At 39.9% G+C, this 13,292-nt stretch overlaps 1 protein-coding gene across 1 annotated transcript in view; it reads left to right on the top strand.

Moving 5' to 3' along the window:
• The window catches only part of LOC126298384 (inactive phospholipase C-like protein 1), a 1,421,164-nt gene that overhangs the window by 492,232 nt on the left and 915,640 nt on the right, over positions 1-13,292 (top strand). The gene's annotated exons all lie outside the window — the stretch shown is intronic.

Genomic DNA, 13,292 nt, shown 5'->3' with positions numbered 1-13,292 from the left:
AGTCGCAAAAACGATTGTTTCATATTCTCATATTGTTCTTTCATGTAATATGCATACCCAGTCGGAATGGAGGGTAACATGCTGTCATTATGCAGCAGCACACACTTCAGACTTGACACAAATCGTGAGTCTACTAAAACTGCATTCTGTCTGGCGGAAAATAAAATTAATGACGAGATCACGACAGTAAAAAATTGTTCACTGCTCAAGAATGCACTCTCTAAGATGGTAGCTCGCGTACAGAAATAATGCACGAACGTGGCCGATCTAGTTGAAGACATGTGTTCAAATGTGTGTGAATTCCTAAGGGACCAAACTGCTGAGGTCATCAGTCCCTAGCCTTACACACTACTTTAGGTGAAAGTGTGCTAGAAGAAAAGTTAATAGTACTGTACAAGAGAAATGTCGGGTTATGCAGAGTGCAGCTCCAAGCATGATTGTTGATACCAGTACTGGTACACACGAATTTCACAATTTCAAACCGAGTCAGGGATCATACTCCGTTGCTTCAATAATCGAGTTTAAAGATGCTTTCTCAACATTGCACTCCGAGAAACAAGAAGGAGATATTTGTGTGAGTAATCTGGAAGACTGCGCACACACATGGGGCATGAGCGTCGATGATAGCTACAGTAGTTTCAGTGAATTTCAGACTGTCTTCTTCAATAAATTTTGGTCTGTCGAACAACAGTTGGCAGTCAAGTCAAATTTGTTGACGCCGTCATTATAGGGCCGCAGTAACGAAACCATTCAAGAGTTTTTGCATAAGTCTTGGGATCGAAACGTATATCTACATGAGCCTGTTACGAGTCACAGAACCAACATAGTTTCTTACTTAACGATTACCACTGCATGTCCATGCAGTTACCTCTCACAATATACAAAAACATGGACGACGTATATTTGCTAGTAGACCGAATTGAAGCTCTTGACTCTGAGAAACGGCGACGTGAGGCCGCAGTGGCCGAGCGGTTCTAGGCGCCTCAGTCTGGAACCGCGCTACAGCTACGGTCGCAGGTTCGAATCCTGCCTCGGGCATGGATGTGTGTGATTTCCTTAGGTTAGTTAGGTTTAAGTAGTTCTAAGCTCTAGGGGACTGATGGCCATAGATGTTAAGTCCCATAGTGCTCAGATCCATTTGAACCATTTTTTTTTTGTTTTGTTTTTTTGTCAGTCATTGAGGCTTGACAAACAGAGACAATGAGGAGTAGCGTAATGACCTTAGTTTCTGAGCTGCGTATCGGTGGAATGATCGTAACGGATCACGGAGATACGAAGACTGCTGACGATCGTATAATAGACAGCACGGATATCGTGAATTTCAGAGGAACGAGTACCGTGATACTTAAGATCGATCGCTGCGACACAGATCCACATCTGGATTCGTAGGAAAACTGTGTTTGGTTTCGGACGCGAACCACTCTGAAACTGAGAATGTACGGACGTGGGGTCACCTATTACACTGCAAACAATGAAGACAATGGACGCGGCGCCATGGAAGATTTATTGAGGTGAGATGAGCAATGTACTAAGGACACCGTGAAACCGATTGTTACAGCCGATGAATGCGGAGTTGATGTTGACATTGCGACTGTACTGCGCTGCATTTAATGTGACAGAGAAGCAAATGTGTCGCTCTGAATAAATCTAGGCTCATAAAAGTCCTATGGACTAACCATACACCGTCTGCCTTACGCCTTGTTGCTGTATTAACAAACTGTTTTACTCCTGCCATGGAATAATATTGAAGATAGAGAAGTTAAGAGAATTATAAATAAATAAACATAAAAAGCAGGGAACATTTTTACTAAAAATACACAACACTGCTCATTTTTAAGAACAGATGGTTTATTCAGTAAAAGGGTTGTCCTACAAGCAGATTTATGCGTAAATGAACTTAATTATTGAAATATATCACCATCCCATGAATTGCCTAGTATGACACGAAAGATAACAGAATCCTCACTAAAATCAAGCCGCGACATGTGCACAATACATAAGTTCCATCGCCCACATTCTTAGGTACCCGCAACCAAGATCAGACAAGCGATTCGTTGTATCTCTACATAAATAGATTCACACCAAAAAAATGGCTCTGAGCACTATGGAACTTAACATCTGAGGTCATCAGTCCTCTAGAACTTAGAACTACTTAAACCTAGCTAACCTAAGGACATCACACACATCCATGCCCGAGGCCGGATTCGAACCTGCGACCGTAGCGGTCGCGCGGTTCCAGACTGAAGCGCCTAGAACCGCTCGGCCACACCGGCCGGCATATTTACACCGCTCTGCTGTACTATTTGGCAGCAGAAAACTAGAATCTCTCCTTCGTGATCAACGTCCTGAACTGTTCTTCCCTTTATCTTTCCCGCCTGCTCCCAATAGCACCTCTTTCACCATCAACGCCCCCTAATTTCATGACATTTCAGCCAATGAGAGCACGAGCAGCTCCCCACAAAGTTACACGCTTCGTACAACACTTTCACATGTATGCAAATACATATATACATATTCTGATTGACAGGTCATGTCATGACGTGTCTGCTGACACCAGTTCTTATCATATTTAACTACATATGTCATTAATACCGACACATTTCTGCTTCTAGCACGCCATCAATCATATTACAATCACTTTGATCACAAATTAATAAATCGATTCACTAATAACTGCATACTACTTCATTTTTTTCAGCCTAAATGTGGGGGACGGTCTACTTCGACGTCGTTAGACATATAAACGTAATATTATAGAATATTTAATAATTATGTAATGTTCGTTATTTGTTGTGTGAGAGTAAACATTTGTGGTAGAATGAATGGTTTGGTTGTAAATATGTTTATGACTGCTGTTTTTTATACGATTATTGCATTCTGTTGATTGACTTGGTGTTCTTGTATTTATTCTACCAGTCTTCCTGGCCTTATTCAAGCTTGTGTCTGCCGTTAGCCACTGTATAAGCTGCTTAGGGTCCTACACTCTACAGTCCAGTGCGATTGACCTGTGGCTGCCTGAAAACGCCATGCTGGTGAAACCAGGTCACAAACTCACGCTGATCTTCTCATTGTCCGCAGGCACTCTCCGTGTCTGCTCAGCGGGACCCATTTACAACTTTCTAGATTTCTGTTGATATTTGCTCAGACTCAAAACCCACTTTAACTCTTTATTATGTTCCGTTGCAGCCTCGGAATTCTCCTAAAATTCGCGTCGTGATCGCACTTGCGAGGCAGAAACAATACCTCTGCTGCTCAACAAACATTAACTGCTTTTAATATTCAGTATCAGCTTACGGTTTCTCCTTAGACTCGTAACGTTACAACATCTTATTGGTTTCTGGCCCTGAGGAGAGTGCAATTGCAAAGAAATTATTTCAAGAACTCAGTGACTGTGAAGCTATACCTATTTTTCCGGTAAATGGACTCAGAACTGTAACCGCAGTTGGGAATCGCAAGCCAATCAGAGAGCAATTTATGTTTAAATATCGAGTACTGGGAGAAGATTTGTAGCAGCCAGTTTCTGTTGTTCAGTTTTTCAAAGTTGTAATTATCTATGTTGCTGATTGGGTGACAGAAAGGTGGTGCCAATTAGGTTTTGTGGAAGTATGTGCTTACGTAAAGCATAAGGAAGAAGAGATGAAGATTTGCTTTAAAGAAATTGTAGGGGAATACTTTGCGGACGAGAAATTTTGTTTTGTTAGCGTGAAGAAATGAGAGGGAGCTGGGACTCTACTTCTTCGAGAGGAAGATAACGACGTGAAGTCGCGGCATGACGTTAATGACGATGCTGAAAATATTCAAGCGAAACTAAGAAAATTAACAGAAATTGCTCGATATCAAAGGGAAGTGTTGAGAGAGGTATTGCGGGTCCAACTAAGGTGTATTTTCGTCACAACCCGGAAAAATGAGAGGATGCCTTTGTAAATTAAAAGCGGAACCTGACGATCAACTTCGCATGAAATATAACTTGTTCCATCAGGCAAGAAACCTGCAGTTCACAAAGAAATTCAAAGAATGCTAGATATGGGAATCACCCAGCGATCACATATTCATCCAGTACTGTAGTCACATTCATGCAGTAACGAGCAAAATGGTACAGTCAGGACTGTATGGGGAGTAATCAACAAAATAATTCTTCAGCAAATATATCATTCCGAAAATTTACAAGAGCTATTACAGTGATTTGATGGCGTCAAGTATTTGACGGAAATTGTGTTTTGTATGTTCAAGAACCCCGTCATGAAACATGGACCTTTCTGTCGGTGGTGCGGCTAGCGAGACCGAGTGATACAGAAAGCCGTACCGTTCGTACATTCACAACGCAATTGTATCTGTTGAGAGGCCAGACAAACGTGTGCTTCCTGAAGAGGGGCAGTAGCCTTTTGGATAGTTGGAGGGGCAACATTGTGGATGACTGAATGATCTAGCCTCGTAACATCAACCAAAATGGGCTTGTTGAGCTGGTACTGCGAACGGCTGAGAGCATGGGGAAACTACAGTTGTAATTTTTCCCGAGGGCGTGCAGGTCTACTGTATGGTTCAGTGATTATGGCGTCAGTTTGAGTAAAATATTCCGGAGGTTAAAATAGTCCCCATTGTGATCTCCGCGAGGGAACTACTCAGGAGGATGTCGTCATCAGGAGAAACAAAATGGGCATTCTACCGTTGGAAAATTTGAAAAGAGAATGGATGGGTTGAAGATAGGTATAGTGGAATTTAGTGAAGTTCGGCTAGACGAGGAACAGTCAGAGCCGCGCAGGATTAGCCGAGCGGTCTAGGGCGCTGCAGTCATGGACTGTGCGGCTGGTCCCGGCGGAGGTTCAAGTCCTCCCTCGGGCAAGGTGTGTGTGTTTGTCCTTAGGATAATTTAGGTTAAGTAGTGTGTAAGCTTAGGGACTGATGTCCTTAGTAGTTAAGAAACATAAGATTTCACACAAATTTGAACTTTTTTTTTTTGGAACAGTCAGATAAATACGGGGCTATAAATACAAAATCAGGTAGGGGTAATGCAGGAGTGGGTTCAATATTTAATAAGGAAACAGCAATGTGGGTCAGCTACTACGAAAAGCGTATTCAACGCTTTATTGTACCCAAGACAGACACGACGCCCACGACGGTCACAATACTACATGTTCTATGCCAACTAGCTCCTCAAATGATAAAGAGATTGAAGAAATGTACGATTAGACAAATGAAATTATTCAACTAATTAAAGGAGCCGCAAGCTTGTGATGGGGGACTGTGTGTGTGTGTGTGTGTGTGTGTGTGTGTGTGTGTGTGAATTCCTAAGGGACCAAACTGCTGAGGTTATCGGTCCCTGATGGGGGACTGGAATCCGATGGGAGGAAAAGAAAAAGAAGAAAAAATAGTAGTTGAATATGGACTGCTGAAAATGAATGAAAGAAGAAGTCTTGTGGTAGAACTTTTCGCAGAGAGTAGAATTTCGTCATCGCTAACATTTAGTTTACTAATGAAGGAAGAAGGCTGTATACGTGGAAGAGATCTGGAGACAAGAACCAAGCATTCAACAGATATGATACATATGTCATTTTGAAGAGAAACCCTGAAAGTTTTGCACGTATACCGCCACAGCGTAGTTTGGTAATTTGCCGACAGTCAGCGCTAGTCGCAAACATGGTGAATTCGGGTGTGTTGGAGTTTGACAAAAACACCAGATCTCACTCCGTGTGACTTTTTTCTGTGGGACCCTATTAAAGGTCTGGTGTATGTGCCGCCTCTACCACGCAGCAGAGCTCCGGGAGAGAATACGGGAAGCGACTGCCACCGTCGAGGGCGGCATGCTGGGACGGGTTTTGCAAGAATTCGATTACCGCATTCACGTCTGCCGGGTCACTCATGGTTCGCATATCGAAAGATTGTAAAAATACACTTTCAGAGTTTCCCTTCAAAATGCAGTGTGAGTGACATCTGTACAATGTTTAGTTCTTGTGCGATAAATAATTGAAAGTGTTCCCGGACTTTATGTACACCCTGTATAATGGTAAGAAAGAGACTTGGGATCAAGACATTGTAAAACATTACCAGGGGCAAATGTGGACTCTGAATACAATTTATTGGTTATGAACTGTTGATTAAAACTGAAGAAAGTGCAAGGAGATAAGAAATTAAAGAGATAGGACCTGGATAAGTTGAAAGAACCAGAGGTTGCTGAGAGTTGCAGAAGGAGCATTAGGAAACGGTTGACTAGAACAGGAGAAAGGAATACGGTAGAAGACAAATGGGTAGCTTTATATGAAATAGTGAAGGCTGCAGAGGATCAAATACGTAAAAGGACAAGGCCTAACAGAAAACCTTCATTAACACAGGAGATACTGAATTTAATTGAGAAAATGAGACAATATAAAAAATGGAGTAAATGAAGCAGACGACACCGGATACAAACGTTACAAAGTGAGAATGACAGGGACTGCAAAATGGCTAAATAGGATAGGCTAGAGGACAAATGTAACGATTTAGATGCATATTTCACTAAGAGAAAGATAAAGAAGGCCTTTGGTGAAAAGAAAAGCAGCTGTATGAATATCAAGAGCTCACATGGAAAACGAATCCTAATCAAAGAAGGGAAAGCTGAAAGGTGGAACGAGTATATAAGAGGTCTATACAAGGAAGATAATATTACAGAAAGGGAAGTGTACGTAGATGAAAATGACATGAGAGATACGATACTTCCAGAAGAATGTGACAGAACTCTGAAATATCTAATTCTAAACAAGCTCCCCGCGTTAGACAATATTCCATCAGAGCTACTGACAGCATTGGGAGTACCAGTCATAACAAAGCTCTTGCATCTGTTGTGCAAGATATATGAGACAGTCGGAATACCTCGATAGTTCAAGAAGAATGTAATATATCCAATTCCAAGGAAAGTAGTTGCTAATAGTTGTTCAAATGGTTCAAATAGCTCTGAGCACTATGGGACCTAACATCTGAGGTCATCAGTCCCCTAGAACGTAGAACTACTTAAACCTAACTAACCTAAGAAAATCGCACGCATCCATGCCCAAGGCGGGATTCGAACCTGCGACCATAGCGGTCGCGTGGTTCCAGACTGTAGCGCCTAGAACCGCTCGGCCTCTCCGGCCGGCGCTAATTGTTGTTAAAATTATCAAACTATCAGTTTAATAAGTTATGGTTGCTACATAGCAACACGAATTCTTTACAGAAGAATGGAAAAACTGGTAGAAGCGAACCTCGGGGAAGATCAGTTTGAATTCTGAGAAATGCAGGAATGCATAAGACAATACTGACGCTACTGTTTAATTTGGGAGGTAGGCTAAGGAAAGGAAAACCTATGTTTATTGCATTTGTAGACTTGGAGAAAGCTTCTGACAATGTTGACTGGAGTACTCTCTTTGAAATTCTGAGGGTAGGAGGTGTTTCATACTGAAGACCATAACCACAACAATAACTTAGTACATAACTGCATTGCACTATGTCCTTATATCAATGTAAATAGACTGGATGATGTACTTCTTGTGAGTGTACAGGCTGGTTCGGGTAGCTCCAGTGAGTTTACTGTAGCAAGTGTTGTGCCATAGATTGTTTCTAAGCGTGGAGAGCACGTTGAGTATTAAAAATAATGACCGCCTTGTGACACGGCTGCAATAACCTCTGGCCATACGCAGCGCATAATTTTTGCTGTTTTAGTATAGGGTACCGCCTTCCTCTATCAGCTACTTCTCTTTTATTCACCAAAGAATTTCGCCTGTATTGACTGTTAAGTTCCATAAGAGTACTGGGCACAGTCTGTAGGTATTAATGGTGTACGTATTCTATTTTTCTGTCTTGCTTCTGAAGATATTTCAGGTATGGTGTGAACTGTAATGCAACACAATTGTCACTACCTTTTAATTTAATTGTTGCAAAAATATAGTGGACACGTTTGTGACGGTTTGGACTTTCTCTACTTGTACATATGCATTTCTGTATTTTTTTATCCAATTCTATATACATTGTAACTATGAGTTGTTAATGGCTAAATCGAGTTGCTACATTGTAACTATTTGTTATTGATGGCTACATCGAATTGCCACACGGAAGACCAAATAAAAAAAAAATATATAAAAGACTGTTTTGTCGCCTTATAACTAATGTTGCCAAGATTGTCTGAGTGTTGGCGCTGAGTCTAAGATTACCGCGCGCTACCCGTTCGTCACCGGTGCGCATGCACAGGTGAATGCGCGCGCTTCTTGACAAAGGTGCCGCCTGTTGCGAGGTCTTCCGACATGACATCTGAGGGCGTCGAAACACCGCTTGGACGGAGGCCGAGTGCAATATATGACGCATTCTGCACTTCCCGACACAATCCCTGACCACTACTACATCCTGCGTTCTTTTATATAATACCCTCGAGCTACGACTATCGAAAATGTACTGTGTGAATGTTTAAAGCAGAACATAGTGAAATAGTGAATTATGTAGGGTGGTAAAAAATGGCCTGGAAAGCTTGTAAGGTTGTTGAACGGAGTTTGCGCTGAGAAAAAAAAATTGTTTGTTGAGCCGTTTGCGAGTTCTTTTGCCTTAAAGTTAGCCAATCAGGTCGTCGCGCGGGAATTCAAGTAGCCTGCCAGTGGCTGTGCCGTCAAACGTGTTCTTCGTTTAGTTTCCTTAGACTGAAAACACATAGCTTTTGTTCACCTACTTTAAATTTATCACTTCCGCAAAGGCACATTTTATCTCGTAATGAACGTTTCAACAAGTAGTAACATGTACGCACCCACCAATGTCTGTGAATTGCGGAATTTTTGCGCAAAGCAGCTGCTTGAATTTTCGCTCGTTACTATGTGACTGAATAACTTCATTGCTAAGTAACTCGAGAACGGCGCAACGTATTGAATATTTTTCTTAACAATTATTTCTCAATACCAACTTCCCTGAAACACCCTTTCAAGATTTTCAGACTATTTCTGACCACCATACACAGTACATCACAAAACGGCATATATATAAAACGGGAATTTACCATTGATGAAGGTATTTTAAATCATATTTTAACCTAATACTGGTTCCATTCCATTATTGGCAGTCTGGTAGAGCAAACGGTTATGATATTTTCGACGTTTTTATATAAAAATTATATTACTCTAACCTTTTTACAAACTTAATGACACCAACTTCAGTCACCTTTTTTCTGACGTGACGATGTTGACTTGATATTGTATAATGTAATGATTTAATAATATTGTTTGATTACATCATCATTCATCTTGTTCTACTACGATCTGTATAGTGCCTCATAGTGCTTTCTATGTATTTTGATTTCCTTTTTACATGAATAACTTTAATGAATAAACGTTTTTCTTGGCAAATATTCTCAACTCAGCTGTTATGTTAAACCACTGCCCCAAGTGAAGTAAGTCAGCCAGCCTAATAGAACTTGTTAAATCTTCAGATATCTGATGATGCTTCTTTCTTCCTTATTTGCATAAAAGACCGAGTGATTACATAGAAGTAAGTGATTATATTTTCATGGCAATGGCCTTTGTATACTGACTACTACGTTTACAAGTGCGTATCTTACTGACTATGTAATTGTCTCTACAGCTTCAATATCAGATTGGATTCCTCATTTTTTCCTTCTATAACTGAGTTCCACAGACAAGTTTTTATATGTATGTTTATGTTATCTACTTAGATGTTGGCTTCGTATGTCTATGTTTTTAGTTATAGATATGCCGCCGTGTTAATGACTGACTGATCTTTGTTGCTATTTGTAACCTTTCTTGGACGTCTTCAGTGTTTTGTTCGGGGTCTTGTGTTTAATTTCTTCCCTTGGATTTCAAGGTCGAAGATTTAGATTTCCGGCTATGTGAGGTTACCATTACTGTGTCTCCTTCCTTAGGATAACGAATACAGCCTCTGTGAGTTGCGACCACCGTTCTGGTTACAACAATCATATACGATGTTATTCGCCTTGGGCTCGCAGGCCGGCTGTTGTGGTTGGCGTTCAGAATAAGTGTCAATGTGCTCTAATATATATTCGGCCACGTGCGTGAATAATGTTTAACATACTTTCGGCGATTTACTACGCCATCTGCTGGCCCCTATCCGACGTGTGGGAAGATTCCACCACGGTTTTGATCAAAACAGGGGGCAGTAATAATGATATTAGTAGATTTCTGCTTGCTATAGCGATATCATGGAGACAACTAGTAGCCAAATAAAGTAAGTTGGGAAACTAGACGGCTGAAAGGTGTTTAATTTGACATCGTAGATCGGTAAATCTTCTCACTAAGTTCTTCCAACATCGAAAGACGTGTACGTTCTATGGCTGTACCTGTGTCTTTGAGCCCTTTGGGATCACCAGAAGTTTCTTGTACTGGGATACGACCGTCAAAACCTTTTCTTTCACACTGACCGTTCGTCTTCTGATAGTTTTAAAAGAAACTAATGGTTGGCTTGGACCGATAATTCGAGAATCTCATTTTGAAGCCCCAGATATCCCACTGACATCATCTAAATCTGGTAAACAAACATTTGCCCTGGTCACAAAATATTTGAAAAATATTTTCTTTCCAGTGAGAGTGAAATATCTGTTTTATTATTGGATTCTTGAGGTGGTCGGTGTAAAAGAACTATTTAGATATCGTACCTGAGGACAAAGAACTTGTTCATCCGGTGATCCCAAAGGGCTCGACGGCATTGGTACAGCTGTGGCACATATACAGCTTTCGATGTTGGAAGGACGTTGTGAGGAGACTTTCAGATCTAGTTCTGTTGAGTGATTATGATGTCAATCTCCACTTCAGAAACAAGGCAATCAAATTACACTCACTAGTACATAACCAGTTCCCTTCACCAAGGTTTACCAGTTCACTGAAATATGCATGATACAAATCAGGATCTTTAGAGGATCACCCGTGAACATTTAAAACCTTAATGAATATTGTAAAAAAAAAAAACTCTGAAAAATATTGACATCGTACTGGATAACACAGAGATAAGAAAGTTGACACAGATCAATCCGAAGCCAACCAAGTGCAAGAAGACAGAACCATTAAAAACACCACACAGTTAATACAACAAATAAAAGATATGAAAATCCCATACACAGCAACACTCCTCTCATTTGATAAAGAAAGCATTTATTCCAACATACCAGTACCAGAAACAATAGAAAACATAGATGAGAACCTAAAAACATATAGTCAGCTCCCCGATGAACAGATTAAGGAAATATGCACATTAATGAAGCTCATTACAGAACAAAATTACTTCCAAATCAATAACGAATTTTATTTACGAGAAGATGGATTACCAATGGGGTCCCCAGTTTCAGAAGCATTACCAAATATGATTTTAAACCACATTGAACAGATCATTTCCACAAAAATAGTAATAGAAGAATACAACATATTATGTTGGTTCAGGTACATGGATGACATCTTTTGCTTAATAAATGAACAACAAACAAAAGTTGATAAACTAAATTCTGACATCAAAAAGATACATAAAAATATAAAATTCACAATTGAAAGAGAACAGAACAACCAAATTAACTTTCTGGGTATAGCAATCGAAGAAAAAAACAATAAGGATATGTTTGAAATTTACTGTAAACCCACAGCAACGGACATTATCATTCCCCAGTCCTCGAACCACCCACACTCACAAAAGCAAGCAGCACTCCGACACATGCTCCATAGACTCAACACAGTGCCAAAAAGAATTGGACGTAATAATGCAGATAGCACAAAATAATAATTACAATAATAACATAGTCACAAAGCTTAACAACAAAATTAAAAGTAAAATAAAAGCAGAAAGCACCAAACCACAGACCACACACAACAGAACAAAATACAAACACGACGTCCAATAACAATTACACAGGATTGTCTGAAAAAGATTAAAGAAAACACAAGATGGTACACAATGACATACAAACACAAACCCACCCATAAAATCGTTAACATTTTCAAAAGACGGGTAATAAAGATAGCACAAACAACAGACAATTCTATAAAAATTACTCCCCAAAACTAACAAAAAAGACATGTATCAGAAAGCAGGTGTATATCAACTAAGTGTAACACTTGTGAAGTCAGGTACATAGGACAAAAAGATAGAACATTTGATGTCATATACAAAGAACACATTAGAGCCTGGAAATATGGGACAAACCATTCCACATTTGCAGGATACTTAAGAGAACATGACCACAAACCAACCACTGGAGAAGATGGCATGAAAATAATTAGAACCAACAATAAAAAACACCTCCTAACCCTGCAAGAAAATTACCACACACAGAAAATCAAAGCAGAAAGGAAACCTCTTTTGAATGATCAAGTACATATGCCAAGCCGTTCATTATTTACACTAATAGATAAAATAATAGAAAAGCGCTCCCAAAGAGGATTAATATGATAATACCATCCAATACAATAATAATACCACCCAACATCTTTACACTCACTTTTCCATGAACCCCTCTACAGAATATTGAAACGAAAAGTCAAATCAGCTGTCACCAAAGCTTTCAACCACTCGCTAACAGCTAGTACATTCACACAGTCATATTCAGCATCATACAATTCAACAATTCCACCCCCTCCCCCCCCAAAAAGCACACTTTTCAACTTTTCAGCTCTCTCTCTCTCTCTCTCTCTCTCTCTCTCTCTCTCTCTCTCTCTCTCTCTCTCTCGTACACACATGCGGTATAAACATCATGAATAGGAGTTAGTGTTGAACATATATTTACTTAGGTTGGCAACAAGTGGGTAAACATGCCGAAGGGGAGGAAACACGTAATATAGTTGCAATACTTACGTTGTTAAAAGCAGTGTCCGACGAAATAGCTATATCGAGTTGCTAAAAGAACAATAGTACACCAAAAAAAAGGAGGAGGAACATAGAGAACAGTGTGAAGCGGGTCAGAACGCAAAAGTTGGGTTTATGTCAGTAATGCAGTGGTAATGCTTCCTCCAGACGAGATGAGAGGAAACTCAGATCAGCACATCGTAAGTAATTACTTTTTTACATAAAAAGTCGTGACGTGAACTGTTTAATAATCTAAAAATAACAAAACTCTGTTGTTATAGATCCTACTGATGAGACCTTAGAACAAGAAAAAGGCGAAACGCGTCTGGGATAAATAAATTAAGTGGCAACAGGAAAAAGCGGTTTTAATTACTAAACAAGTATTACTGATGAATGTTGTTTTGTATTGTCTTCTCCTTCATGTATATTACGTGAAGAAATTTTGTTAATTTTATGTGCATGGCTTAAAAAACGCCTTGTTTTAAGCAGTTCTTTACAGATTATCATTA

This window comes from Schistocerca gregaria, chromosome X, assembly GCF_023897955.1.
Source record: "Schistocerca gregaria isolate iqSchGreg1 chromosome X, iqSchGreg1.2, whole genome shotgun sequence".
NCBI classification, from domain to species: domain Eukaryota; kingdom Metazoa; phylum Arthropoda; class Insecta; order Orthoptera; family Acrididae; genus Schistocerca; species Schistocerca gregaria.
The sequence above is the reverse complement of the archived record's forward strand: the minus strand, read 5'-3'. Positions and strand labels throughout refer to the sequence as shown.